The sequence below is a fragment of the Mixophyes fleayi genome, chromosome 1 (genome assembly GCF_038048845.1).
Source record: "Mixophyes fleayi isolate aMixFle1 chromosome 1, aMixFle1.hap1, whole genome shotgun sequence".
Taxonomy (NCBI): Eukaryota; Metazoa; Chordata; class Amphibia; order Anura; family Limnodynastidae; genus Mixophyes; species Mixophyes fleayi.
The window spans coordinates 281,563,780-281,590,154 of record NC_134402.1 but is presented as its reverse complement, the minus strand read 5'-3'; the positions used below and the strand labels follow the sequence as shown (position 1 = coordinate 281,590,154).

The following is a 26,375-nucleotide window of genomic DNA, read 5'->3' as shown; positions in this document are numbered from 1 at the left end:
AGACCTTGGAGCCCTAATATTCCCTTTATTTTAGGTCTACTGAACTTGATTATAGTTAACTGGTCCTAATTTATGTTATCCCTACTATAAAAAACTAGAGAGTAAAAACAGATGGCAAGAATGACATCTAAAACCTTTTATTGTGCTGTTGCTCAATATTGAAAAATAGGGACATTTTCCAGGGACAATATTTAATATCTGGAATATCCCTGAAAATGTCACCTGCATGTCCCTTATGTCACCTATATTCTGTTTCTTTACATTACTATACCCTCAATAAAATGACTGTTAAATACAATTTTCTCAGTTACACTACAATTATCCCTAGCTGAACAACCACAAACTGTGACTTTATCGTTCTATTAATATACTGAATTTCTACCTACGTTAATGGTTTTATTTTAATTTTTGCAAACTTTTTTTCATTTTCCTTTTTTAGTTTTTGCAAGGGTGTGCTGATTTAAATTAACTTGATTTTAATCACAATTTAAATCGCCATTAAAAAAAATCCAGGGTTTTAACAAGCTTTTAATGATAGTTGGCGTACTCTGCAATATGGACCATAGTCCTTTTCAGCTTTGATTAGCTGCGCTACTAGTAAAATGTCTGTATCTGTGGCTATTGCTTACTCACTTAATTTAATTATGACTCGTGATACAAAGAGGCACAAGCAACAGACAAGTCTAGATAAGAAAAAGATACTTCCAGAATCCAGAGGGAATGACCAACATCACACCACATCTGTGTTTCAAGTTGAGGGAGAAAAGACAGTTGAAAGAAGTAACTTATCACTGTAAAAGCAACCCCGTTTAATGACCTATTGTTTGACCACGATTTGTGTAAACAGTGGCACCAATAGACTGGTGGAAAATGCACATTGGTTCAGAAACTGTAGCCGATAATGAAAATATCATGGTAGCAGTAGAGCAACTGCTAACAGCTGCAGCAACATCAGCTTCAGTAGAAAGAATATTTTCCACATTTGGTTTGGTGCAGTTAAAACTAAGGAACCGCTTGGGTACTGACAAAGCTGCAAAACTTGTTTTTTGTTTTTTTTAAGGCGTTCAATAAACCTAATGTGTAGGTTCATTCAGATTTACAAATCCGACAAGGCAATTATTTTAACTTTTAACATCATTGCTATTTCTTTCCTTTTGCAGTTTGTGTTGTGGTTTGTTTATGGATATAACATGCAAAATACATGACCCATTACTTCTCAATAAAAGTTTTAATTTTCTCCATCACCTCTGTTTTCAGTATCCATTACAAGATGTGTCCACAAATCTGATAAGGAGACTTATTCAACATCCTCAACATAAACCATCTCTCAAGTTACACATGGTCAGCCACGCAGTGTAATTTCTGTCCTTGCAGCTTGGTCAAGTTTACTCTCCTGAAACATGAGCTACACCCAGTATAGCTCTCTAGAACAACTGCTTTATACATACAATATAGTTGATATTAAAATGAAGATTTGCTACATTTGTTAATATACCGTTGTATTGATCATTGATTATTATATATGAATGCAGAAATGTACCATTTTAACAGTAGTGATGGTGAGGACCGTTTCTCATGACTGCCTATTTATGTAGAAATTGCTTAAATCCAGTCCCATTTTCAAAAATAACAAATCCCTATAATTTTAAACCAAATTAGATGTGCTAATTTTCTAAAGAAAACTAAATTACTTATGTCTATGGGGCATCAATTTAAGAAGCAATTATGGGTAAACATGAACATTTTTGGTGGAATTCAATTGACCATGTTACTCGTGATTCAATTGAATTCCCCCCAAAGTGTGTTGGCTGTTAGGGTATTGTCTGCCAATTATCTTTTTTTTTATTTTTATTTGCTTTGCCATCTTACACCTACCTTTCTAAATAAACAGAGACCATCTGCTTGGCTCAAGTCTGAGGGAAAAGGCTATGCTGCTAATGTGAGGAGTGCTTAATATTTCCCATTCAGTCAGACAGTACTGTTCTGCTGTCTGCAATCTGCTACTCAATACACTGTGATGCTACTGAAATATATGAATATGGTTTGAAGTAGTTCTTATTCACGAATGTCATTTACATCTGTGTTCAACAACTGTTTGATCGTACCAACCAAACATTGTGATTACTAGTTGGGGGTGGGAAATAAAACAAGTATAAGTATGAAAAGAGAGTCCCTAAAGATGAACGCACTTAAGCAGCATACTTGTGTGTTTTTAATAGCTTGCACTTACCCTCGAGGGTTAAATTATCTGGGGATGAGGCCGACCAATAGGGGGAAAAAGTGGGAGGGCCGGTCAAGTTCTGTTGGCTTCGTTTTTTAACCACTGTTTTTTCCCGCGTCTCAGAGCAGGCACAGATGGTAGGGAGGGCAGTGGCTGATGAATATGGCGCTATCGCTGATTGGCCTCAGGTCACTGCCCCCTTCGAGGTAAAGTGACTTTTGGTCCTTTAGGTGTGAGGGATTCGTTAATGTGAGTCGTGAGGGGGTGGGGTCACCTGCCGCCAGATTTAGCGCCGGCCAAGCAGTTAGGGAGTAGCCCGGTTTTTGTTATGTGGATACAAGGCCAGTTGCCATGTTCACACTTGGTTCAGCTATCAGTCGTTGGCTGTCTCGCAGTGCACTTTCTCCGCCACCAGTTCAGATAAATAAACTGTGACCTAATTTTGCCACCTATTAGTCTCTGTGTCATTATTTTAGTTGTGTTAAGTAAGTAATGTAAGATTATAAAAGGTATGGGGAAGGTTTGAAATGATGCATGCAAGTTATGATAGTTAATGCGAATATTGTTGTCCTTACCTGTTTATCATTCCTTTTGAACTTGCTGTGTAGATTCCCCCACGATCACCATTCCTGAATGGCAAATTGGGACTCATCAGATAATGCCCTTAAATGTCATGCAGAGGTAAATTCTGGAGGTAACAACCCTTTCTGACTTTTAAAAATCAGAATGGCCCTGCAGAAATTGGGACTGATGGGAAGCAAGTTATTTCTGACTGATCAGGGGGGAAAAAAACGATTTCACCGGTTCTCGGCTGTTTTGTCCAGTACTTAAGAGATTTTTCTGCATCTGTTAACTTGTAATATCTTCCTCTTCTTCCTAATGTGAAATAGTTTACCTATCTTATTCACAAATCTACAACTGCCACAATTTCCTTTTAGTGCTGTGATACTATATAAACACTAGACTTATTGCAGTTGCGAATGTTTCTCTCTGAACTACTGTGTTAACGCTGCCACCAGCTGGACCTTCAGAATCATGTGCTTGAGGCTCCTGATTTATTAATTGGGAAATATTGTGATAAATAAACTTGTACAACCCCCCACGCTTTGTATGCATGTAAAAAATGCCTTTCTAATACTTGGAGATGGGGGAGGGGTGTAGACAAGTTTATCTTACAATGTATAAATATTTTATGTAACTTGTGTGTGTGTGGATAAGTACCTTTTTAATAGTATCATGTTGTGCTCACCCACTTTGCTAGAATTCTATGATCTTTAAATTGCAAAACTTATGTACATTATAACATGTCTGGGTTTGTAAAAGCAGCTTTTTATGGTTACCAGTAGACAAATTTTAACTGTCCTAGGAGTAGGGGGTGCCACAGTTTAAGGGGTATCTAAAATCCGCATATCACAAACTCCAAGGGCAGTATTCCTGTTGGCGCTAAGAGTATTAAATACCAGGCAAAAGCTGCTGTCAACCAGGGATTGTGGTATTATCCCTAGCAAATATGAATGGAAAAGAATAAACAATGTTGTCACATTTACAATGAAATGTTTACGCTTAACGTTATTGTTGTAATGTGATTTATTCATAGACCTTGCGATAACTGCTGTACGTCTTACAGGTTTTGTTGGTTTTATGAGTCACACTACAGCAACACAAATAACAGCCAACTGACCTGACCGTTCCTAGTGTCCTGTATTATAAGAGTGAATCTGTTTGTAAGCTTGGCTTTTACAATAAGTCACCTTTTTATAACTTCCACACACCTAGACCATATCCTGAGTTATCTGCTGCTAGGTAATGGGCCCTGGACACCATTGAAGTCAGAACCTTTAGATAACTGGCTATTAATAGCAACTTAATGTAGTTTGTAATGACCAATCTGATTACTGTATGTTTCCTTATTAGCAGCATCTTCACTTTAAACATCTGGTTAGTAACCAGGCCACTGCCAGTCAGGAGGATCATAAAGCCCAATTATTATCTTTGGATAAATGATGATCTATTTGTGCACATGTTCAAATAGGAAGCTTTAAAAGAAACGTGAGAGAAGCTACCGAAAGTGTGCGCCTATCTGCTATTGTTAAAGAAATTACCTTCATTTAGCAACGTTGTTACTCTGTTGTCTCCCAGACATCTATGAAATACTTGTGACCACACATGATGCTCAGCCAGACAAAAATCTCATGTTAAAATATGCAAAAGGGAACTTTTGTGGATAAGTACAAACGAAAAAGAAAAACACAGGCAATGACAATGTGCAAAGATCAGAATCTGCAGTGAAGACACAAAACTGGGGTAACAACTGTGTGTTTTGTATGCAAATATTATGGTCGAGTAAAGGTAGACTACAGCGTTTGGAAAGCTAGAATGATTAGCTGCGTAGGCAAAATCAGCAGAAAGTGCCTGATTCATTAAGGATCTTAAATTGAGAAGTTTCTTATTTAAGTCTCCTGCCCAAAACCATGTTACAATGCAAGGGGTGCAAATTAGTTTTCTGTTTTGCACATAAGTTATCAAATATCAACTTTAAATTTCAGTGTACAAATAAGCTGTCAAGTATTTGTGTGCTACATGAAAAAAGTCAGTATTTAACTTACCGGTATATGCAAAACAGAAAACTAATTTTCACCCCTTGCATTGTAACATGGTTTTGTCCAGGAGACTTAAATAAGAACCTTCTTAATTTAAGTTCCTTAATGAATCAGGCCCAAAGTCTGTAAATGTGTGTGGCAGCTATATACCCCTTACATATATAGGGTGAATTAAAAGAGCCACATCACATAGCCCAACATAATTAAAAGATTTGAAAGAATTATTGACAAATTCATGTTGATCCTGATCGTTTTCGACCAAATACATTTGTTACATTTTGAATAGATTTAAGAATAGTTTTTTTGTTGTTTTTTTATCTGGACAGCAAGGATGGGGTTTATTTCCTATCTTCTTATCCTGATATAGATAGTTTCCTTTGGACTTCTTGTACATAAGAAGCCACTTTGTACATAAGTGCAGGGGCGGATTGGGAACTTAAATTGGCCGTGGAAAAAAGTCTGAAAATGGCCTTGTGTAAGCGGGGCCAAATAAATGGTAGGTGGGTGCCCAGTATGTGTGTGCACCCAGTATGTCTGCCTGTGTGTGTACCTATATACATGTGTCTTGTTCTTGTCACTGTCACCACTTGTGGCTGCTGGTGTCTTTAGCTCAGTTGCTGGTTGTCTGGATCCTGGAATGTTAGAGGTCCTATTAAGAAAAGAAAATGGGTACACGAAATTTAGAAAACTCCAACCATCCTCGGCATTAAGTCAATAGCATATACATTTACTAAATAGCCATCCTCTCCCCATACTCAGCGCCACATTCAATTAATAGACCCCAAGCTACCCCATCTTAAATTAATAGGCCACACCACCAACAAATAAAATATTACCCATTAAATAATTAGTCCCCACCTAAACACCACCATAAATTTACTAGCCTACCTCCCACAAACAATATATATATATATATTTTTTTTTTTTTTTTTTTTTTTTTTTTTTTTAAACCTATTTTATTAGGGAGATTTTTCAATTTTTAAACAGTATAAAGGTTGTTATATTGAACAGACAACAGATACATTGTGAATGAGAAAAACAATATGATCTTTGTCAATAAAAGTAAGAACAGAGAAAGAAAAAGAAAAGAGAGAGAGCAGGGGACAGGGGAAGGGAAGGAAAAGGGAAAGGAAAAAATGTTAATGTGGGGAGAGGGGAAAGGAGAAGAGGCATCTGGCCTGGCATCTAACTGTATAACAGGTACAAACCATATATTGAACATCCTCTGATACTATATTCATCGGTCTCCAAACTAATCAGGCCTTGGTTGTTCTGCCCCATAGGGGCGAGCCAAGGATCCCAAATCGCATGAAATTTATTGGGACGGTCATTGAGAATGCTTGTAATGTGTTCACAGCTATAGGTCTGCCATACTCTATTGATAATTTCAGTCAGTGAGGGGGACTCCGGATGTTTCCAATTTGCTGCAATTGCACATTTAGTTGCATTGAGTATATGGCCCACAAGCACCATTGTATATTTGCTAACCTATGTAATAGTGAGTATGAGGGGCAGGGGGGGAGTTTTACTGAGGTGACTCTATTGATTAAATTGTGAATTTTCCGCCAGAATTCCACAAGTTTCGGACAGGACCACCAAATATGTTGGAATGAGCTTTCCTGTCCACATAGTCTCCAGCATTGACTAGAGGAATCAGGATATATGGCTTTCAAGCGGGTTGGAATTAAATACCATCCCACAAACATTATATTAAGAACCCCTTCTCCCTTTCATTGCTCCCGCATAATATTAAGAACCCCCTCCCTTCCACTTAATATTAAGAACCCCCCTCCCTTCCATCGCTCGCACATAATATTAAGAACCCCCCCCTCCCTTCCATCGCTCGCACATATATTAAGAACCCCCCCTCACACTGACTCCTATAGATTCCACTACATCGTTTCACATCCTTATGCTGTCCATCTAGGAACACTTCCAACTACCTGAAAAGACGACATTTGTCAGTCAACTCTCTGTTATACTTGCTTTCATTCTCCATCTGTCATAAATGAATTTATTTTGTACAGAAGTGACCAGAATGGAGTGTATTTAGTATATAGAGAAATGTCCAAAGCTCGTTTTTCTTTGTTTTGTTCTCTATGGCGGTAATTTGAATATGGTGTGATAACCATTTGAGTAGCAGTTGGGGAAGTGCCTTGTGATTCGTCTTGTTTTGCCTTAACGGAAGTGGGGTCTTTGTGATGCCTGGGAGGAAAGTTGTGTGTGGGAGAACCAATTGAAACTACAGTTGTGGTGATTGTGACTTCAGCAAAACCTCTGCTTCAGCCATTTTAAAACGGTAAATGTCAATGTTCTGTCACTTAGGTAGGAGTGCAGCTTTAAGCCTCAAAGTTAAGATAAAAGATTGGTGTTACAAAATAGTTTTTTTTATATATTATCTTGTTTAAACTGCACCAATTCTGTTCAGAAAATGTCATGTAGTTCATAAAGTATGTTATGGAGAAATGCACAGCGGCATGAATTTTAAATTCCTAAGCCCACCAGCATTGCTCTATTAATGCTCACAGGCATTAATACCATTCAATAATTCATCATATAAATAATACATTTCTTCAAATATTATTAGCGAGCCTGCTACTATGCATGCAAATTATTATTAGGTAGTAATTAAATATATCTACATATCTTGTATCATATCTTATATTATTCATGTCTACCACTCCCTAAGGCATACGCAAAAGTAATATTGCTGTAGTCTATGGCTCTTTCCCAGTTAATGGCTTTCACAACCTTCTCACATATGGGGCAAGATACAGTAGCCTGAGCTCAGACCGTGGAAACACATTCTGATGCAGGTAAACTACTGCTCCTCCTGTCAACCTGATCTTTTTGTTCACATGGCAGATCATGCTGCACCTTCCTCATTTACATTCCTGGTGAAACCAGTTATGTGGTTAGACCTTTCAATTTCAAAAAATATCTTCACCCTCCCTGGCTTAGGGGAATAAGAAAAGAGGCCGCTGTAATGAGCATTCTAAAGCTGTTCTGCCTTTGACTTTAATATGGTGCCAACTGTTCTGCTAGCCTATGCAGTACTCATAGGCGATTACATTCTGTGTTTGCTCACTTCACTTCTACTTGTTAGCCAATGAAAGCTATGTTATATCAAACATTTTGCCTTGACACCAAGCAGCTTTGTGGAGACAGAAGAGGACTGGAATCTGCTATTCATTAAGTTGTAGAGGGGTTGTAATGTATATCCTCCATGTTGAAACATCTTATGATGCAAACCTCTTTTCCAGCTCAGTATTTTGAGCTATTTTATATGTCCCTCAGGTTGCTCGGTGGCACAGTGTTTAGCATTGCTGCCTCACAGCTCTGTGGCCATGGGTTTGTTTTGACCAGGTTCAACACAGTCCAAAAAACATACTGGTAAGTCAATTGACTTGGGAGACTCCCAAATTTTTTGGAGTTCTCCCGGATTTCTGGGAGAGCAAGGCAAACTCCAGCTCACTTCTTTAGTGAATTGGGTGGGTGTGGGGCTAATTGTGTCATCCTGACCTCACGCCCTGCTGTAATAGGACAAATTGGCATAGTTTAGCAGAGAGGCAGGGCCTAATGATGTGCTTCACATGGCCACGCCCCCAGTACATGGCAGCGAGATGTCCCCTCCTGGAGAGGAGACCTCCAAAGGTGTTCGTGTGGTAGGGAATTTAGACTGCAAGCTCCAATGAGATAAACACTAATCTGAATGATTAATCTCTGTAAAGCATTCTGACTAATATGTAGGTGCTGTGTAAATAGAGCTAATAAATAATAAATACTGCTGAGCTAAATCATAAACCTGAAAGTGTACAGTACTTATTTCTTTGCTGGAAGGTTTTAGAAAAGCTGTCTAGATATGTTCTTCAGAAAAATGTTTTATTGTTTTGGGTTGGAACAGCGCAAGGGATTTGTCCCAAAGCGCATAGCTTTTTATGTCTGATTAAATGGCTTGCAGTCTTCTAGGTGATGTCGCTGGAGATTTATGTATAGTATGTGTGTATGTATGTATGTATGTATGTATGTGTGTGTGTGTGTATATATATATATATATATATATATATATATACTAGGAATTTACATGGCTATGTATGCTTGTGAAATGAAGGTGGAGTAGTCGCCATTTACAGCTCTGCACTTTATTATGAGTCATTTAGCACAGACATGAAACAAGTAAATATGAGGCCTGTAAGTGCTTTGTTTGTAGCTTGTGATGTCTGTAGCTATGCATAACCTCAGTCTAACCACAGATGTCACCAGGCCTCACTCTCAAATGATTTGCACCATAGACAAAATGTAGCATCTCAGCAGTAACATCTTTTTGACCAGTCCCCCTGGGTTGATCTATCTATCTAGGGCCTGAGATACAGGCCAAAATATTTGATGGAGGCCCCACAACACTCATTCACCACCAGCTGCTGCAGGAAAGTGATCACTGCCAATGGGAACCTGATTCTCTCTTAGCCAGGTATCATTACAGGAGCACTATCATTCAATGACAGCATAGGCTAAGAGTCTTTTTACCAGGCTTGTTAGTGTCAACTGTTGACTGCATTTACGATTTTATCATAGGCTCTTTATTAGAGTCTTGGTTATTTTTGGGCCACATGGCAATATTGAACAATTGTATGGTATATCGGTGTGTGATCAGTATTGGGCTACGTGCAATGAGAGAGGGATTCATCCCTAGAGTCTTCCATCTATGTCACTTGTAGAGTTCTGCTCTTTTTTTATAATGGTGGCTTTAATGTCCTCTCATTTAGTGAGATTGCTTATAGCTGAATATAAAGAGTGTCTGTCGTTGACTGACTGCTTCAGTCTTCTGTGAGTGTGTTTTATAAGTTAATGGACATGGATCCCCACCCACCAAATGACTAGATTTACACAATTTGGCTGTGGCATAACCAAATTAGGTACAGACAGGGTCTGTATAGCCAAATCTTTACAGTTTCTTTAGCTGTATGCACATAGTTGGCACTCTGTATCACGAATATACAGTTACTGTCTATTCAGTTCTAATGCTCGCCTTATGTCCAAATGCGAAGGGGGTGTGTGGTTCACAGCAAGATATTCATATATACCTATTTATATATGTGTGTGTGTATATATATATATATATATATAATCAAAATGCACCCCCTAATATGAATGAGGACACATGGGATGTCTGCGACAAAATACGGCACAAGCGTGTAAAGCTGGCTATACACAAGCTAATCCTACTGCGTAATATAGTGTCGGGACTATCAGGTGAGATCTGGATATCGGATCACTTGTGATCACAGTATGCAATGTAACCAGAAAATGGGCTAATGGCAGTTTCCTTGCGGAAGCATTTCCCTGGCGTGCCTGATAATTACCCTCATTAATTTCAGAGGATCATTATCACAGGTCATGGTCATTGTAAGCCCCCATACACACTCTGCAACATTGGGTCAATTGATAAATATTGTCTGCGATATTTCAGTGTGTGACTCCTAAATGTATTATAATGTCTTTATAGTTAGCGTTAAAAATAAATTGTACAGCAGTCTTTGTGCAATGTGAGATTTGCTTGATTTTGTTTGATTTTTCGGGTGGTGTATTGGATGCCTCTATTATGTTACAATATAGCTTCAAATAAGTTCTTAATATGGATATTCATATAGATATACTGTATTTAAAATATAGTTGGTTGAGGGGGTCCAGGTAATGTATCTTTAATAATAAGGATGAAATGACCACATACTGTGCCCTAGTGCATTAACAGTGTGCTGATTGCCATGTGGTTGTGTGAGCCTGCAGTGCTTTCGGTCTAACAGAACATAATTGGCTATAGTTTTATGTAGACTACTCAAATTTAAGTTTTGTTTCTTGCCTGGCGCTAACATTTCTAGTTTCTAGGGACATGAGTGTATCCGCAGTATTGTGACAGGACCCTTGTGTCCACACAGCCTGCAGTGTGCAGGTAAATATAAAATGTGTAACTCCGAGTTCCTGTGGCAGGTATACACTGAGCGCATAAAGTGCCACTACCAAGGGACGGCATAGGTGGGGACTTGGAACAGCTGTCCCAGGCCTGTAACTGTCCAGACCAGGAGCACTGCCAGAGGGCCTATGTGTTTCCCATTGGCAGCCCTTCCCTTTCCATCAGAACGCTGTATTATGTGGTGATGAGGACGCTCTGTGTTCATTGGAGCGGAGCTGTTGTCATGAAGAGGCCCAACCTTGCTCCAAAGGAATGTCCACGCTACAAGCCACAGTGCATTCGTGCATTGCAGGGGATATAGTTCTTCAGCTGAACTATAGTGCCTTGTGATGTTGCAGTAAACGAACGGATGCCCACAAGATGTAATTTTTGAGAAATCTAGAGTATTGACATGGAATAAGGAGAAGCAGCTGTGAAAAGGTTAACAGATGTGCAAGATAGAATACTCTACTCTTCTTGAACATGCTTGTCATAGCAATTCCCTCCATCAACACTGCCTAGCGTTTATCGCTTTCACCAATGATCAAGTTCCAGGATATCATCAATTTAAAAAAAACAAGAGTAATGAATATATATATATATATATATATATATATATATATATATATATATATATATATATATAATTATAATCTGTGGCTATTGATATAATAAACTTTCTAAACGGTGACAGTGTTTATACATGCTTCTTTACTGTTGTACTTCTCAGTACATATTCCAAAGAGTGAATATCCTACACACAGTTAAACAGGAACTACATACACCACAATTTTGTTTGGTATAATGTTTTCAACAGAATCTTACTAGTTTGCAAAGTTTAAATAAACATTTGGCTACAGTCGCACAGATTTGATTAAGATATATTTATTAATATCTTGTAATAACTATCAAACACAAGTTTGTTCTACTTGCAGCAGCAGGTATGGAAAAACACATTTTAAAATGTACCACCACAAGTCTAGATTTTTGTTGGAAATTCATATACATGCCAAGGGCTCCCTGTGATATTCCTATGTAATACATTTAAGTACATAGCATTTTACTTCAAGTACATTTGAAAGAACACATAGGGACATCCATTTATACTCTCGGCGCATAGCTACAGGACTTAACCCTTTTGGCGCTGCAGGTTTGTTACTAACCGGCGTCGCACTTCATACACCAAGGTAAATACATTTTTATTGAAAATACCTTTTAATACACATTTTACATATGCTTAGACTCCCAGCTTGGGACTTAACCCTTTGCCTACTGGCAACACAGCACTCACACATATATTAGTAACAAAAATTTATAAAAACACATTTTTGTGACAACTGTTTGTTTTTCTGTCTCTTGCTAGTCCACCCTTAAAGTCATCAGCATCTTAATTCTAAGGTGTATCTCACAGTGAACCCCATCACCTTTTGTTGTAAGAGTGGAGTATATATTATGCATGATGGACTACTTTCTTTACAAGTTGTCACATATATATTGTTTTGATTTTAAGTAAAACTAATTAGTCCTTTCTAATGTGTAACAATTATTTTATTATTCAGTTGTTAAAGGAAGTGTCTTTAAAAATTAGTATTACAGCAGCATAATGCTTTTCCTACTGACTTGTTGTTTCTGCCTCTGTGAGACCCGTGGCGTTGGCCTGTCTAATGACAAGGTGGCCCAGGCTTTTGTTAGAATATAGTATCTTGTTACAAGATGAAGAGTTTCTCTTCAATAATTGATCCATTAGACAATCGGCTGCACGCAGGCCGGGCAGAGGGAGGAGGAGGCCGGGCAGGCCCAGCCAGCAGCTGCTCCTGCTACAGCCAAGCAGCAGGTGTGTTTCTATGGGAGATCATCGCTAATCAACCTGTGGAGGAGAACTGGGTGTATTTGTCCCCTCCCTCCCAGCACCCTGCTCTCCCATTCATCTGTGCTGTTTGCTTGAAATGACAGCCCTCTTTTGTGTCAGGGTAATTTGTTTATCTTCTGCGTGCAGCTCCCACTGCTTCCTCTTTTCTATCCTGCTTCCCCCCCAGCCCTCTCTCTCCTCTCTCTCTCTCTGAAATCTGCTTTTCATGCTAGAGGCCTACATGGCAGCTTGTTTTCCAAACCACCCTCTCCCGCGGCTGGACCGTGCTGCTCACTTTGCCATCTCGTTTGAACGCCTGCCAGGGGAGTGGACACTCAACTTGTGAAAGGTATTATGTGGCCTCTCTTCTGGATGAGTCTGGGGAGAGAGCTCGGAGTTCTTATACTTTTACATGGAACTTTTCCACAACTACAGTTTCTGAATACACATAAATGACAACCCCCCACCCTTATTGATATTTAGGGCTGATTGATGGGAAAGGGGGCTGAACCTTAACAATCTGAGTTTTAGATCTATAAACCTGACTTTACTGTGTGTGTGATTATATAGTGAGTGCAAATTGATATTGAAAGTTCCTATGTTTCTTCTCCCCTCCCAGAAATTAAATAAATATTGGCCTGTCTGACGGGTGTGACACTATTGTCCTATTTTTATTTTTTTGCAATGCCGAATCATTTGTTGTATACTAATAATGATGGTGTAAATACTTTGAAATCAGTAATTACAAAATGTCTTTCACAAATCATTAGACTTTAATTAAAATGTCATAAAGACTATACCAGTATAAGGAAGGTATCTGAATAAAGAAGAAGAAAAACCTGAACTGCACTACAGGGATAATTTGCACTATGACTCTCTTGTAGATATTGCCAGATCATACTATTAGATGTTTAATATGACATGTCAATAATAGCTTGTATAAAACAATTTTGGGAAGAAAATTATTGTTCATTCTTTTAGGTAATGTAATTATTCACTGTTTGTAATGTAGTCCTTCTACTATTTGGTTTAAGCTGATCAGTCACAGAAAGAATATTTTGATTTCAAATGGTCATGTGTCATTTAAAACTGACTGTGAGGGCCGCTGATGCTTATACATTGCCATTGTTTACAGTAGGGAGACCAGTTCAAGTCTGCCTCACAGTTATGTCATAGTGGTTATAATTGGCAAGCTCCAGATTTAACTTTTGTGGATTGTGACACCCCATTTGAAACAGTGCGTATTTAGTATCTCTACTATTTTAATAATTGATAATATGAATTTGTAAAAAATAATAATAAAATAAACTGATTTTCACTTGAAACTTAGTTTATTTAAATAAAAGAAATATTTGTTACAGTGAAGCACTGAAACTTGCTGTGATTATGTTGTGCTGTTGGCTGATACAGATTGGTTTTATACTGTTGCTGTGTACATTTAGGGGGATGTACTTCCTAGTACGTATACTGCAATGACCTGCATATGCTGTGCTTTTTTTCAGCCATCTGTTTTTGTTCAGGACTACGTTAGACACAATCAGGTCTGACCAAGTCTCATGCTGGGTATACAATACAGGGTTTTCACCCGATTATCTTGCCAATCGCACAATAAACGACCATTAGGTCCGATAACACACTGGTGTGTTCGCTCCAACCATCATGTTTTATCTTTCCAAAACAAATCATCTCGTTTGATTTTATAAACAGACTAAAAATCTCTGTAAAACGATGGAACGATGTTGGGCAAATTCTTAAGTGCGTATGCACTCACGACCAGCAGATCTCTATAGAGTTTAGAGTCACGATCCTCTCAGCCGATGGTTATGACAGATGAAGATCACAGATCTGAAGGAAACTGTGTAGGGTGTGTACACATGAATCTGCTGACCAGGACTTTCAGTTGTCGGTAAAATCGTTAACCATATCGGGAGAAATTTTCTCCATAACGGCACATGTGAAGTTAAATCGATGACCTTTTCATTTTTCGTTTGTAGCAAGCGAGATAAATGAGGGTTTTTTTTTTTTTGTTTGTTTTTTTTTTAATCTAAAAATACTCTCTCTTTTCCAAAATAAAATTAAAAAACAAGCCTGGGCTCTACTATAAAGTGAGGAGGGGTTCTTGTCTTATTCTGTCCCTGTTTGCAAGCTGATCTGGTATCTGTGAAGGATTATTTCTCAAGGTTATTCCTCTGCTGACACTTGGTGACTATAATGTATATTTTATCATTTAGTACTGTGTGATTTAATGGTATTTAAAATACAGAAATGATAGGCAACAGACTTAGATACAAGTTGCCTCACATAAAAAGTGGTACAAATAAGCTGCAAAAATATATGTACATAGTTCAAGAGTTTATTAGAAATTAGGTTGAACAAAAGCTTTCTCAGCTGGGAGATTTTTATATCTTTACATACAAACCACTCTTCCTGTCTTTACCGATTTGAATCAGATTGATAAGAGAACAGCAGCCTGTACTCGGCTGCACAACAAATATCTAAATTTCCGCCAACGTTTGAAAAGATATATATATATATTATAATATTTATTAAACTTACAAGATCTTTCTCAAATAGTGTGTGCTTAATGGAAGGAAATTAGGATTTATAGGTATATTGAAAAGCAATAGTACAGTTCATATATTTTCTTGAATAAAAATTCATGTTTATAATGTAAAATCATGAACATACTTTATAGTAGTTTGATCATCTGGGCCTTAAAGTGAAAGGTTTGTGTACAGAGAAGCTTTAAACATCAGCGGCATTTTCAGCCTATGTTACATTCACAACTTGATTGGTAGAAAGAAGTGATCCCTGTGACGAGTGTGCCCACAGCTCGCCAGTGTGTGTTAGAAGCAAGAAAGCAGGACACCATATTTGTTAGGTCAGCATTCTGAGCGCCGTGTGCATTTGTGGGTTACTTTTTGTCCAGGATCAATCCCACTTTCAGGTACCATTTATGCAGTGGTTATCATGTGGGTCAACTCCACTCAAGTGTGCCATAGGCCCAAAGATGGGAGCAAAACCCTTCACATACACATTTGTTACTTGTTTATTACTATGATTTGAACATTTTGAAGGTACATTTATTTTTGCATATACAATAATGCATTTTCTATCACAAAGGCTGGGTACACAATACAGAAACTTTTTCCTGATGCGACATCTATAACGATTTTACCAACGATTAAAAAGAAATTCCCGATCAGCATGCCGATGCATGTGTACACACTAAAACATTTTGCACGATTTACTTTCAGACCTGTGCTCTTCATTTGTCATAACCATCGGCTGAAAAGATCGACTCTGCACACTCCATATAGATCTATAGACACTGCTGGTCCTGAGTGCATACACACTGCAGAATTGGAACGACATTGAACAACATTTTTAGTCTGATTTTAAAAATCAAATGAAACAATACAATGAGCTTTAGAACAATAATCGTTCAATTTTTGCAGCATACACTCTAATGATATTTTGGGCGGAACGGTCGTTTATCAGGTGATTGGCCTAATATTCGTCTGAAACCCCTGTATCGTACTTAGCCTTACTCTCTCTGCAGCCAACATGAGGAAAATTGGTTTAATCATGAAGTCGCTGAAGTGGGTATTGACAGAAAGCCTTAAAATGGTTCTACCTTGACGTAGAGTAATCACAAGATATTACCTACAAAGTTCCTCTCACACAAACTTTGTAATGTCTGATAGCATTTCATTTCTTTTTAGGTAGACCATTGAGACCGTTTATTTATCATCCATGTTCCTCTTGTAATCTTACAATGATGGCAGCTGTTTGCACTCCACTTAGAGGCATTGCAGACTTGCTGCATCTTTGTAAATGTCATGTGCAGATGACTGGGTGGGTCAAGGTCCATTTGTGATTGATTTTAGTTTTATCATGCTTTTTATAACTGGAATGTCTCTTACATGGCTGCAAATACTAGATGGTAAAATGGATTATTTTGCTGAAGTTTTGTCATTTTGTAAAGGAACTTATTAATCAAAAGTGTGAATAATTTGTATTCACTTTTAAACATAGAATAGAGGGCCTATTTTTGTTTGGACATCACTCTCACTTTTGTGCTATAAATCCATCAGGACTGTACTCATCACAAAATGTTAGTTTCAGGGTGCACATGGCATCCCTAGACTGTAAGCTCTCCCTCTACCCTGTTTCATGTTTGCACCTCCACTGTATGTACTTGTTCTGTTTGCATGTAGGATTTCGTTTTTGTGTGATTTCTACATTGACTTTCCGGGGCTGTGAAGTGCTGTGGTACCTTAAAACTAAAGGATGATAATGATTCGGGGAGGTTTCTACTGTTTGTATGCCACTATGTCAAATTTCGTGGTTGGAATATGCCTGGGAGAGAATTTCTGGATGTAGATATTTGTGTTTTGTGCAAAAAACCCAAATCACCCATGATACGTTTCAGAGTTGTATAAAGCTTAGTTTTTTTTTCTGGGGGCTGTTTAAACCTTTAACATTGTGTACAATAATTCTATAAGTCATATTTGGTGAAGGAAGGAGTAGCTTTGGATCCCCAGCCGATCTCTCTGCTCCTTGTGAGAAAGATAAGAATCAATGTCACTAATAATAAACACAACTTCAATTGTTTAAAAAAAACAAAACTTTATTTGTTTAGGGTTTGGGGTGAGGTGGGTTGTTGGGGGTAGGGAAGAGTGCTTGGGAAGGCAAGTAGAGGGAAATGGATCTGGCCTACAGCGCAGAGCATAGGGAGAGGGCAGCGGCGCATAGTGCGCTTTGCGGTCTGTTGTGGGCCAGTAGCCCATAGGGGGAACGTGGCCAGATAGGTGCAGTAAATATGTATCTCAAAAGATTCAAAGTAGAGAGGGATACCTGCTAAATGGACCACTAAAATCTAAACTATTTAACGCTAATTAGCAAACAATTTGTGAGTGGGGCTCTGGTAACAATGCAGTAGGTATAAAACAATGACCATTTAAGACGCATGAGTAGTGCTTATTTCAAAGTGTTAAAAAAAAGTTGTTTAAGTATATGGGGGAAATTCTATTGCTGGTGCCAAAATCTCTGCCGAAAAATGTGTTCCGGATGTTCCGGAGACACTTTGCAGCAAATTGAATTCCCCCCTATATGTAACATAGTATAAACATGTAACAATAAACAGCCGTTATAAACCGTTGTCTATTAATTTACCCAGGAAATAGACCAAATTGATCGTAAAAAAAATGACAGAATAAAATGTAAACTGCAAATATGAGGTGGAACATCAGATGAAATCTGTAATTCTGTGTTTCTGTAAAACAGTCAAACACTTAGAACAGGAGGAAAGGTTTTTGTAATTTTGTAAACTGATCTGTACCATGCTCCAAATCCCAGTGGTGAAGCACTGACTTGGATTGTCCTGTGATTGGTGTTCTCGGAACTGACCGTTCCTGTAAGGGTAGTGGTTACTTGTGTATAGTGGTATAGGAGGCACTGTTAACGTATCCAGAACTTTACACTCTTTTACAATGTCCGAAAAGGTAACATTTTAACCTCTCACTGTTTACTATCTGGTGATTTCTATTTTTAGATTGACATAGTCTCATGAAACATCTTTGGTAAGTTGTTAATTTCTATGGAATTGATTAAGGCCCAGCTGCAAAATGTGAATTAGAGCCCCCCAGAAATGTCAACCTCCTTACCTAGTTTCTCCATACACATAGAATAAGGAGAATAAGAACCGACAACTGAAATTGATATCCAAAATTCAGGACAGGAGCATAGTTATCCATACACACGGAACAAGTATGACCGCTGACCACTTACACAGATTTACCAAAACCATAAAGGACAAATATTACCTTGACCGCATGCCTGCCATAAGACTAGGTAGCTTGGCTGCCTGTGACTCTTTACTCCAGCTTCTACACACGGGGTCTAACAACATATGTAAATTGTGCAAGTAGAGGAACTTATTGTAGGATTGCACGCAGGTTTGTAACAGACTTGCTAAAGCACTACCAACATAATATGCAATTTGCTATTTCATACCAGCACACAACCTATTTATAAGTGCATATATATATTGAGTACCTGTGGCAGACCTGTACAAGTGTCATACCCAAATGCCATAGAAGAGCAATTAAGAGTAAATGTTACCCAATGATATCGGGTATTGCATTAGCAGTCTCTCTGCTCATTACTGAGAGCAGGTACTCTCTTTCTATCTGGACGCTCCTCCTATGTACCTGCCATTAGAAGACATTTCCAGTATACTTATACAAAATAAGACTAAGTGCATGTTTTTCTTTTTCTTTCTTTTTCTTCTCTACAGATACAGGTTATGTTATCTGGAAGGCTTGGGTTATCAGAATACCTTATTTTACTTATTCCTATAGTGATTTGGAGCACCATGCCTTAAATACTTTTATATCGCAATTACTTTTAGAAATGTAAAAAAATTAAAAAGAAAAAAAGGTACAATTTCCTCCTTACTGGTCTTTCATGAATCAGACTCTAAACCCTGCAATGTTATTTGCACACAGCGGCTAGATTGATTTTTCTTTTCAAATCGTTCTACCTCTGCAGATCCACTTCGTCAGTGTCTACGTTGGTTGCCTGTTTTTCAACGAATCCAATATATAATACTAACATACAAAACAGCACCAACATACATTTGTCTCAAAATATCTCCCAACTCTACACCGTTCTGCTCAAAATCTGTGTGTCTCATCCACACACAATAACGGCTCCCAATCCTGGTTACAACACTTTTTTCGGTCTGCACCCACTTTGTGGGATTCCCTCCCTCGCACAATAAAATAGTCTTCAAACCTTCAAGCGTTCTCTGTAAACCCACCTCTTCAGGCAAACTTATAATATTCCTCATCTATGCTCTTAACCCCTCTTTACACAGTTCACACAAGACAACAACCCTTTCACCAACATTACTGTGTGACTGGATCATATTGCCCACTATGCACTTTTTACCTTTGCAATCTGGCTGAACCAATATGCAATATGTAGCACTTACCCTTCATATATCAAACTTCCATATATTGTAAGCTTGTGAGCAGGGCCATCTTACCTCTCTGTCTATATTACCCAGTATCATTGTATTAGTGTTTGTTTCCAATTATAAAGCGCTACGGAATCTGCTGGCGCTATATAAATAAATTATGTCGACAAACGTGATATATCCAGCTTATGTTAGATTATACCGTACTTGTCACAGCTTTAGGAAGAAGGTTGTCTCATACACACAAACGTATAGAGCATCAACAGCATGTTGACTGCAGCTAAAACGTGTTTTTATAGAGAATATTGATTGCGAATCAATGTTTTAAACCATATTATACCTATATATGTGTAATGCATTCACAGTGTTTTTTGCTATAAGAAATAACTATCTGCTTGACACTTTGTAACAGGATGCCTAAGTTGTTGAGAATTGAAATTGAGCTGAAAGACCTTCACTATTGGCCTCCTTTCTGTTCGCCAAGCAAGCACAAGTTCTAGTTTTGGTATAATTTCCTTCCAGTTCAACACTTTCGGTGTCCATATTATTTTTTGGAGCATTTATGTATCATTTTTGCATACACTAATAAACCTGCAATAAAACGCAGCATTAATCAGTGCTTTGTAATATATGTGTGGCTTACAAGTCTTTGTTCAATGTCTAGTCAAGTCATCAAAGACACGGGTTTTAATGCCTAGACTTTTTTCAGTGCTCATTTTATAGTATGTTTGGAAACCTGTTACCATTGTTCACATATGTTGTATACATTTTTACACTTAATTTTTACTTTATGTCCATGTTGGTCTAGCTAATTGTTTCATTGAAGAAATGGGTCAACTGAAGTACGTTTGTATAGTTTTTTTTTTTTTTCTTTTTTTATCAGAAATGTTATAGACAGACACATATACATGTTAACCACTTTTAGGTGTTTGCTTTGCATTTGAAAAAAAGTGAATTGAAATGCCAGTGAAACGGCATGTCAAACACTAACTTGTTTGATATACGGTTTTATTTGCATTTGGTAGGACATTGGGATCACTCGATTGACCTCAGTTGATGTCATTTAGCGTTGGAAGTATTTGCGTCCTGAATGCGGATGTAAAATGCGTATTGCAAACTGTTAATTTTGAGGTGCACATATATTAAGATACGTGCAACTCAAACATGTAAATGTGTCTGCATAAAGTTACTATTTAAGCAATTCAAGATGCGCTTTAGATGAATTATGACGGAAAAGCATATTCAAGATGCCAGTCATCAACTTGATGACCATGAATGACATTTTAATGGAGAAAAATTAGAATTAAAAAGTAATTATATTTTAAAAAAAGCTATGTGCTCTCCACCCCTAAGGGTGATCAGGATAGCCGGGGCTTGATGGCGCTAATGCTAATTGGATTTAAAACTGGAACAAAGAAAAGTATCCCTTTTGGAATAACATGTGTAATAGAATGGTGGACAAGGGATTGGGGGAGTCTTTATTTAAATAAAGTATTTTATGTTTTTTTGACTCTCTTTTTTTATTTTTTACATTTTGTGCAGCATATTGTATGGGTGTTGGGACAAGTAGTGGGGGGGGGGGGGGGGGCTTTACTTAATTTTAACACATTATTACCCCCAGCACCACCGTGCACTGTGCTGAACAGGTTGGGACTGTGTCTCACTATGGCAGAGGGACTGATTACGGTTTTTGCCGTGGGGTGGAACCCGTGCTGATTGTCCCCCCACATTAGCGCCCACCAGTCCATGTTTGATGAGCACTTGTTATTAAATCACTTTGGTAGGAGAAGGAGGCAATTTATTTAATTTTTATTTATTTTATGTTTTAAACACTACAATGATCCTTGGCTGATGATCATCATCAGCATAATTTTTGCCCCAAGGGTAGAGCACCAGCAACCAATATGCTTGCTGACAACAGCTGTCTACCTCTCACTATTTAGCAATTATTTGCTTACTGTACTCTCTCACTGCTTGCACGCACCTTCACTCTACCTTCCTGCCTCCAAGGGGCTTCCAACCAACTGTAAATGTGTTTAACTTGGGACAAGCAGGAAGCCTTTGGAAAACCACAATGCTTTCTGAACGCAAGTGGGGCGTGGTCAGAGGCGTAACTACCGCCTGAGAAACCAGTGCAGCTGCTATGAAGCCCAGCCTAGAGGGGCACCTGGAGATGCCTGTCCATCCACTTCCTAACATACATGGGGACCGACATCTGCATATGTTTGAGCTTGCATAATTGTGTGATAATTATCATAGAGGAACTGAAAGTCAAGACCTTATGCAGTAAGATTGCAGTGGTCTATTTAGCATCCGCCACTATGTTTACACTATTGTTACCACATCTGTTTGTATGATATAAATTAGGCACTTGCGAGCAAAATCAGTCTGCCATTTATTGACTGCAGGCTTTACAGGTTAGATCCACTATAAAAATGATGTCTTTTAACTACTATATTTTTCCCAACTCCTCCCCCAACTAGAACTATGGTGGGCGACATATTGAAGGGAGCTCCGCAGTTTGAGAGCATGCACCTCCACCAGAGACAACTTGGGGAACTGCAAATTCAAACAGTGCTATGTTTGTTTCTACCACAGGCACTGGTTGGAGAGAGTCACTGTCCATGTTGCAGACTAACAAGTGCTGATTGCACTGCCTTTTCTGACGGTTGTCAGTCGGGGTCAAGCAGCAGTTACATATAGACAGGTGTCTGTTTTCTGAATTGCAGGGGTTCTTTACAGAACATCACATATTTATGTTAGTTGAGGGCAGGGGAGGATGCTTACTACAAGATATATATATTTCTTTATATTTGGTTTCATTACCCTGTAACCTAGTTCTGTCCATCATGCAGACACTGGTGTGTCCACAGTATGTAGTGTTGTCTTGGCACCGAGCTGATGTATAAACCACTTGCTTAAATAGATCTTAAATAATACATGTGATAACATTATAGGTTATTGCATTAAATTTATATTGTTATATACTACATCATCCCATCAGAACGATTGGAAAAAAATAGTGTAACACTAGCAAGTATGTGATTAATATATTGAGCCAAACATTTTAATGATTGTTTTTTTTTTAACAGTGTTTTTTACTTTGCCCTTATTAGACCTGGGCAGTAAAACCTGCATTTCACTTTGCTTAAAGGTGCATCTTGAAAAATTGTCTCTCATTGTGATCCATCAACTCCATGGCAAATTCTATCAACCCTTTCACATATTTACAGTGTAACATTTCTACCATCGCCATTCTTTGTAAACAACTGCAAAAGTGACTTATGCAAAATCTGCAAATGTTGTTTTGGAACAAGAATTACATTTTTAGGAATAAGTGCATGGATGGATTCGAATGTATTCAACATTTGTTTCATATTCACATGGGATGGGCCGTCACCCACAACATGTCACAAAGTGAGAGTAAGAGTATACAGACATACTCATTTTTACTTGCAATCCAGTCATATTTAGTGAGATCATACAATTGTTTTGTATGTGTGGCACACAAATGAATAGTATGCATGCTTGGAATCTATTACAAAATATTGTACATAATGCTGATTGTCTAAATTACACCACTTTGATTATCAATTACATAAACACAATTGTATCTCTGTGATGGATTAAGCGATCGTATTTAAGGATTTCTTTTCTAGACTTGCTCAATTTTAGGTTTATCTTATTTATTTTTGTTCCATGTCTGTACGCTTAATTAGTCTACACTACAGGCGGCTTTAGAAGTGGGCATGCAAAATTCAACTTCAAATTATGGATTTGTGACAGTTTTCTTCCACTATATGTATCTATATGCTTGAGAGTGTATACATAAATTGCAGTATACCCCAAGACATGTACATCTTGCTCTTTGTGACTCGCTCTTGCTTCATCTTTGTACTTATCTTGCTCTCGCTTTCTTTTAGTCTTTGTGTTTTTCTCTTGTTCTCTCGCTCTTTCTCTCGCTGTCTTTATATATAAGTATATGTCTCTTTTGCCTTAACACTTAAACAATTGTGTTCATGTTTGGCAAGCATTAGTAATGTCTTGGAAATATTATTACTTATTAAAGCAAAATTTGACCGATTGTAAAGGTAAAATTAAATATATGGTTATTGTGCTTTTTCTTTATGCAGAAAATAAAATTAAGGACATGAAGATTTGCAGTTTGGTATGCAAGGCATATATTACTATTTTTAACAAAACCCAGTGAGGGCAGTCAATCTGCCTAGTCCCCAAGAGTTTTTAAATGGAATGAGTCTAAGGGGTATATTTACTAAACTGTGGGTTTGAAAAAGTGGAGATGTTGCCTATAGCAACCAATCAGATTCTAGCTGTGATATTGTAGAATGCACTAAAGAAATGAAAGCTAGAATCTGATTGGTTGCTATAGGCAACATCTCCACTTCTTAAAACCTGCAGTTTAGTAAATATACCCCTAAGTATCCCCATATAACTTGTCATGTACACCTCACCGCTGTTTGTTTTAGTAGACACAAAGGTAGATGTGTTTTATATTTATATGTATTTGTACCACTGAACTTGCTAATGCAAGTTAGCTGAGTCTCTATAACATATATTTTTCATGTATCAGTATTTTGTACACTTTTGATGTAGCAATACTGCTCATGCTCTTTAGCAAAAGATCTGTCATTTATACAAGAAATGAAAGATTTATTTTTTTCAGCTTTGCCCAACACTTTCACTCCCTTGTGAAGTTTACAGGAATTGTAGGAGTAGCATACCAACACTGAAGTAAGCTACCTTTCTGCAGGCTGTGCGAAGTCCTGGTCTACTATCAGTTCTACCTAGTTCCACCCTGGTCTGAATGTAATTACTGTGTTAGCTGGTGCATAAAAGCAAATTCATTTTAAAGGCACAGTGTAGTTCTGTGAACTTAATAATAATTATAATGTGTATTCCTTTGATGTAGATTTCATATTGTAATATTTTCTTTTATTTAAGTATAGGTCTGTTGCAATAAAATTTAGATCTGTACGGTCCATGTTACTTCATGCCGTATGCCTTATATTCATTTTTTTTATTTTTTTTGGGGCGTGGGATTATAAAAATAGGACATGCTGCTGATGGGTTTCTCAACTCAATTTTTAAACTTACACTCACGTGGAAGTAAATGTTTACACCGTATTCCCCAAGGTCCATTTATTTATACTACATACCGCTATGTGTGTAAATGTATTCAAAGTACCTTCTATTATGAGTAAATGTATATCATTCTGCTGGTTTTATATTATATGCAAATGTAATGAGCGTTTTATTCTTTATTAATGCTTTTGAATAATATCTTAATATATATTGTTTATAAGGTATATTGTTATTATGAGGTTGTTCAGAAACTAGAATCTAGACCACAGATAAGTCATACTAGCCCACTCTCCCGCATTTCTGGGAGACTCCCGAATTTCAGGTAGGTCTCTGGGACTCCCAGGAGAGCAGGCAATTTTCCTGCATTCTGTGGGGTGGCAGCCTCCATGTTGCAATCCCAATATTACATTGCTGCCACGATTCACGGCTCCCTGCCCCCTCCATTTTTATATGTAATGGGCAAACTGAATTGTTCTAACAATTAAAAGCATATTGCTTTAAACATACTAACTTTTAGGTGTTTAGTTTCATGTCGCAGATCTATTTATGGAATGTGTTTTACAAATATGTGTTGGAATTATTGGTTGTGCTGCTCTGTCTGTATACAGAGCAGGCTAGTATTCATTGCTTAGTTTTGTTTTTGAAATTAAATTTATGCCTCCAATGTGCATATAAGTAAAGAATGTAATGATCAGCCCCCTGTCTTTAAAACCCGAGGGCTGTTTTGAATGATGGAACAAATGTGATGTTTTGAGCAAAGTCCAAAACTGATGACTGTTACCTGTGAGCCATCACAAGAACATTATTAGCGCAGTATGCATTATTTGAAGCAGGACGGATCATACATACTTTGTGTAGAACTAAATCGTTTGCATATTATGATTAGCAGTGAAATAAATAAGAACATAATTGTGTAGACAAATGTATAGTCTGCATAGTTTTGTTGCTGGTATATTTTCTGGTCATACGTAATAGTAACAGAATATATGTACCTTTTTTACACAGGAATATTTAATTGCTGTGGTGTTGAGAAAGGTATAAATCTCCTGATACCCAGAATCCCAAATATTGAGTTCTTACAGACTTGACACTTGTGCACTAGTTGAAGACCAGCTGTCATGCAGCTAGAAACAGGACTAAAGCAAACAGAGGACTGTCACCAACAGCATTTCAACATAGATTTGCATAAATTGTAAGCTTGGGACCAGGGCCCTCTTACCTCTCTGTATATGTTACTCAGTATTGTTTTATTACTGTTTGTTCCCAATTGAAAAGCACTACAGAGATTGCTGGCGCTATATAATTAAATGATGATGATCACAACAGCATTTCACCGTTACTAATTTCAATCAAACCTACTTGAATATGTCCCTTGGACAGTCACTTGCAAATGTTTAATTTACATTTGGTTGTAGGTAGATCAGGTAAAGTGAGGTTGGTGTTTTTAGCATGGTGATTAAAGTGAAGTATTGATACATTTTAGGATGCAGAAAGGGCAAATGATCCGTTTTGTACATAAATTGAATGATATATTGCCTGTACTAAGATTAGCAGTTTTTTGACCATTTATATACTGGAGCACATCTTCTACTTGTATGTCTTTTGCATTGGACTGCCAGACTACTGTTTCCTATAATGTACCTATAGCCAAGAAAAAAGTACTTTCA

At 37.7% G+C, this 26,375-nt stretch overlaps 1 protein-coding gene across 9 annotated transcripts in view; it reads left to right on the top strand.

Annotated features, from left to right (window-relative positions):
* PTBP3 (polypyrimidine tract binding protein 3) overlaps window positions 1–26,375 on the top strand; it is a 127,487-nt gene that overhangs the window by 38,864 nt on the left and 62,248 nt on the right. For 2 of the 9 annotated variants that reach the window (XM_075210959.1, XM_075210957.1), the window contains exon 1: window positions 12,703–12,969. The exons of 4 other annotated variants lie outside the window; for them this stretch is intronic. The gene's annotated coding sequence lies outside the window, so the exon portion shown is untranslated. Of the gene's footprint in view, window positions 1–12,586; window positions 12,606–12,701; window positions 12,970–25,814; window positions 25,901–26,375 lie in introns of those variants that run through there. 3 more of the 9 variants (XM_075210955.1, XM_075210953.1, XM_075210954.1) reach the window with 3 other exon arrangements.